Source organism: Nannospalax galili, unplaced genomic scaffold (genome assembly GCF_000622305.1).
Source record: "Nannospalax galili isolate Female #2095 unplaced genomic scaffold, S.galili_v1.0 scaffold52, whole genome shotgun sequence".
NCBI lineage: Eukaryota > Metazoa > Chordata > Mammalia > Rodentia > Spalacidae > Nannospalax > Nannospalax galili.
The window spans coordinates 6,820,747-6,826,586 of NW_008334003.1; positions in this window are offsets into that span (position 1 = coordinate 6,820,747).

Genomic DNA, 5,840 nt, shown 5'->3' on the forward strand with positions numbered 1-5,840 from the left:
CCACAAGAGAATTCTCTCTAGAGAGTTCAAGAAATGAACTGTGAAATTTAGTGGAAGTAACAAGTAATGGGAGTTGATGGTAGTTTTGCTAACCCATTTCTTGCTCATAAAGTATTGGTTTGATTTGGTAATTAGGAGCCTTTATGTGCATGCCTGACTGCTGAAAATGATTCTTTTCTAAACAGCAGTGGCCATAGGTACAGGTGAGCCAAAGCCTTGGGCAGGAGCACTGACAGCTACACTCTCTTAATCACGGATTCCACTTTCTACGTGACTCTAAGCAGAACAGGCTTAAGGATTATGAGTCGTTGTTTTTCTCATTCCAAAGCAGACTCAGAAGTTTTACTTTTCTCTTGGTGTCTTCCATTTCTATGTACGTGTTCCTGACCTTCCCTTTTGCCCACTATATCCTTTCAAGCTAATTACCAAATGAGTAAAATTTACTGTTTGTATAAGCTTTAAAATTGGTGCTCTTAATCTTGTACTTCGTGGTATTTTCAAAGTTGTCTATGGTGTATATGTAATACTTAGAAATGCACTAAAAATGGAAGCAAAGTCTTATGTAGTTATTTCTTTCCTTGTATAGACATTATATAGTTATTGCTGTGGTTTAGATGTGGTTTGAATGTTCACCAAGCCTTCCTTCATATGTTGAAATTTAGCTTCCACTTTGAAGCATTATAAAGATGGGAACTTAATCCAGCTATGATGTGTAGAGGAGGGCCCTCTGGGAAATGATTAGGATTAGATAAGGTCATTAGGGTAGCACCCCTATGCTTGAATCTTGGTAGCTTTACAGGAGGAGCGGGACCAAATAGATGAGTGCACTCCCTGTATTTTGCCCTGAGGCTGTCTGTGATCTTGGGACTCTGCCAGCAAGGCCCTCACCCGATTAGGTGCTTAGACCTTGCACCTCCAGAACCATGAGCCACAATAAACTTTTCTTTATAAGGTAGTCTGTTTTTAATCTTGTATCACAGAAACATAAGCAACACAGGTTAGTAAACAACCCAGTTGTTAGTGCTATTTAGAACCAGTATTTTCTCAAAAAGAAAAAAAGAAGAGTTGTATATCCTTTAAGGTGTGTGTGTGTGTGTGTGTGTGTGTGTGTGTGTGTGTGTGTATGTATGTGTGTGTCTGGATCTGGGTTCATTATATCCATTGGAAGTTTGACAAGAAAAAAGAACTCTTGGAAAAAAAGTAAGGTTTCCAACTTCTGTTCTAACTTCCTCATACATAATATTTGGGGAACATAATTGAGCAGATTTTCTTTAAACTAAAACACATTTTATCTGAGGGAAATTCTCACTAATGTCTCTTCCTTCCTCTCAGAGACTTTCAGCAAATCCAACAAAAGTATTCTTTTTGCTGGGATAGAACTGGAGGTTAATATCTGCATGAACCAGCTCTTCCTCATTTAGTCCCATCACTCAGTGAGTTCCATTCCTGTTAAAATAACACCTTGAAATTCACATGAAAGAAGCTGCAGACTGAACAAACATGTCGAACAGTTTTACTGATGAAGACCAACATGGGAAAGCTAACAAGTCTATTTCCCCATCCTTATCCTTTATCAGCAAATAAGCATGAATTTGGGGGGTTTTGAGACAGTCTTGTAGCATCGCCTGGCTGGGCTGGAGCTCACAATCTTCCTCAGCTTCCCGCTAAGCACTAGCACACCCAAGTCTAAACGTGGGTTCTTGATACTTTTAAACTATGGATTCCAATACATGGGCTCATGTTAAAGTGATAGTGAAAGATTAGAGAATTAGACTGTGGAATAATGACATTCACACTAGAGAAAAAAGCCGGTTATTAGCAGCTGCATAGGTGGTTCCGTATCCCTGGCCAGTTTCTCCAGAACTCTCTCCTTTTACTGTATGAATATATATATATATATATATATATATATATATATAGAGAGAGAGAGAGAGAGAGAGAGAGATATTTTAGACACGTATGTAAGTGTACCCATGTTGTGCAGTGCCCACAGAGGTCAGAAGAGGGTGTCAGATCCCCTGGAGCTGGAGTTATAGATCAGCTGCCATGTGGGTGCTGGGAACAGAACCCAGGTCTTCTGCAAGAGCAACCAGTGCTCTTAACCACTAAGGCATCTCTCCAGCCCCCACAAAACTTTTTAAAATGACTATTCTCTAAGAAAGTATACAAAGAGGGACTGAGGAGCTACCTTAATTGGCAAAGTGCTTGTCACACAAGCGTGAGGACCTGAGTTTGATCTTCAGCACCTGTATACAAGGCCAGGCTTGGTGCTGCACAACATGGGTACACGTACCTGCACACTTCCCAGCATTGGAGAGGTAAAGACAAGAGGATACCTGGGGCTCACTAGCCAGCCAGCCTTCCTCATAGGTGGCCTCCAGGTCCCACTGACAGGACTTGTCTCAGAAAAACAAGATTATTTTATTGGGGGGAGCAATCTTAATGAGTCAAAGAAGAACATACAAATGTAAATATTATAGATGCTTCTGAATGAGACCTCTAAAAGATCCTAACAAATATTATATAAATTCAATAATTAACATCAGATGGATTATGAATTATATTTACATTTAACAACTCCAATATTCAAAAACATTTCTTTCCTGAGTAATGTCTCCTGAGAAACAATTCCAGAGATTGACATCTGGCCTCCACGTGCTCAGGTGCATAAGTGTGCACATGTACACATGTGCCCATGTATCTACACACATGAGTACCTGCATATAAAACGTATACACAGGCCTGCATATACATATGCACACACACATACACACAAAATTCATAAATATAAAAATGAGGTGTTCCTGCCTAGTAGAAGTGTAAATTTAGAGTACGTTTACAGTGTGCATGATGGTCAGTCATTCAAACTTCAGTTGAGCTGCATTTGGAAAGTGGGAGACATAATACTCTTTCAGAGAGTTGGTGACTAATGCTTTGAAATATTTTGAGCTAAATGTATTTTATGCATAAATATACCACAACTCACTCCAACATATTTATTTAGAGGCTGAGCCATCTCATCCTCTAGAAAGAAAAACCTACCCTGAACATTTCCGCCAACGTGCCACCCAACAGAAAAAAACATGAGCACAGATCTGATCAAAATGTGTATCTGCATTGGCAAAGTAAAAGAAAGTAGGTGAAATTAGTTTTCAAAATGCTCTTAACTCATCATATCTAAAATATTTCAACATGCAGCTAACAAGAAATCATTGATGTGATAAATATTTGTTTTTTTATTCTAAACTTTTGAGATCTTGTGTATATTTAACACTTACAGGACATTTCAATCCAGACTGGGGACGTTTAAATGTTCAATGGCCACATGCCGAGGTAGCTGCATATTGAAAGGGTAGGTTTAGAATTTAGAGTTTTCCATTCTGATAGCAAGGGGAAGCTGAATGGCAGTTGTATTTAACAGAGGAAGTCTGTCCTGTAGGGGAAAGACACTTTTCCTATGGAAGATTATAATCTGAAGAGGACTTTTTGTATTCCCTTTGGTTACTGTCCATGTATGGACATATTTTATTGGGGGGCAATCTTAATGAGTCCAGGAAGAACATACATAGGTAAGAAATACTATAGATGCTTCTGAATGAGACTGCTAAAAGATCTTAATAAATATTATATAAATTCAGTAATTAACATCAGATGGATTATGAGCTATATTTACATTTAACAACTCCAATATTCAAAAACATTTCCTGTCTGAATAATATTCATAAATATTTCATACGATGCCATTATTAGTATTTTAATTTATCCATGTATACAATCAGTAAGCTTTATTCTCAACATACTTTTATCTTAATGACATATTTTATTGCATATATTTATTGAACAAAGCACTGTTTTATTAGGACATTTCAAACACATTTATCGTATACTTTCTTGACATCGTTCACCTTTGCCGACTCTCTCGTTCCCTCTCCCCTTTCATTAGTCCTCTTCCTTTCCCTAGTATTCTCCCTGTGTGTGTGTGTGTGTGTGTGTGTGTGTGCGTGCGTGCGTGTAAATGCAGATTCCACATGTGATAGAAAAATGCAAGGTTTTGCCGTTCTGAGTTTGATTTACTTCCCTTAGCATGACGGTCCCCAGTTTTATCCATTCTCCTTCAAATGACATTCATTCTCTTTACAACCAACTCCATTGTGCCTATGCACTGCGCTGTCTTTATCTGTTCATCTTTGATGGACCGCTAGGCTGAGTCCGTAACCTGACATTGTGAAAAGTAATGGTACAACTTCTTGACAGTCAGAAAATTATGTCCTTTTTGTAGTGTGTGAACTGAGCTGGCTCACACAAATAAGCTATGTCTGCTCCCTTGAGAGCCGTGTGAAGCTCTCCCTGCCTTCTTCTCAATCACATTCTGGCTCTCCAGGTCTTCCTCTCAACCTCACAGATCTCTGGCACTAATATCAGCAGAGGAAGGAGTGGGGATAAAGCTAAGTGGATTAAAACAATGGAGAGGGGAAGAAGACAGAGCAGGCAAAGTACCTTGTGACCTTAAAATAACGAGTTGTGTTTTCCTGTGTGTCTGGCAAACTGTCTTTAAAGACAACCCCCGCCCCCCGCAAAAAAAAAAGTCTTTTAAAAGATTGGGAATAAAAGCAACATCTTGGCTAAGGCCAAGAGCCCGCCTTACCAAGGAGACTTATTTTGTAGCACCGTACACAATTGAATATAACTGAAAAGCAGATTGTAGTATGCTTAGAAGCTGAGACATGGGGGTAAGGTGAAGCCCCTCATTAACACCTTGAGAATCATAACTTATATCGTAACCCTTTAAAAATAGTTGATAAAAGGTGGAAATCCATTATCAAGAGATAAAAAGGACTTCTGGGCTGGGACAGAAATAAATTGCTAACCTGGGTTTACGCTGCAGCTCTGCCGCAATGCTCTATTCTTTTAATTTCCACTGTTTTACACTGAAGTGACAAGAGTGCACAGCTCAGTGTGAGCAAGATTCCTAAATAGCTGTGGGTCTGCAGCACGTCTGCATCCCAGCCCTACAGTTACCAGTGTGTCACCTTCTAAAAGAGACAGTTCAAATGGAATTAAGGATCTTGAGATGGCCAGATTGTTCTGGATAATCCAGATAAACTGAGTGTAATCACAGACATCCTCATAAAATAGAGTCAGGAAAGTCAAATTTAAACTGTGGCAACAAAGGCAGAAATTGGAGTGATGCAATTTGTAGATGGAGGAAAGGGCCGTGAGCTAAGAAATGTGGGCAGCCTTCCAAAATTAGAAAAGGCAGGCAAACCATCTTCCCTACACTTCTTTTAGACTTTTAAGTTTCAGAAATATTATACATTTGCATTGCTTTAAAAATTGCAGCTGTGGTACTTAGTTGTGCTATGGTCAACTACAAACACAGCATCATTTGGACTGAGAGCACTTCCCAACAACAGAAGGGAATATGCAGTTTTCTTCACGCCGGAAGTGAGTAGCCAGTGGTTGTTCTAAATAATTGTTTCAAGTGACATCTACGGGGCTATACAGGTAGCATCATATTACGCTTGTTTTTAGCCAAATGACACACTGTTAGTATGCTCAAACTCTAAGCATAAAGTAAGCCTAGTTGCTAAAATGAATTTAAAATTCAGAGCCACCCACCACATCCCTTTCTTACTCCTTACATCCAATTTATGAGCACTTGGTAAAACTTTACCTCGAAAACATCCTTATTAATCCACTTTCATTGTTATAATCTAAATTCAATGTGCTACTATGTTTTGCTTGGTGTTTTAACTGATCTCTTGCCTACCTGCCATTGTTTAAGAGGAGTTATGGTAATAATACTTCTAAGTTTGTTGAAAAATATTCAAAGTTCAACA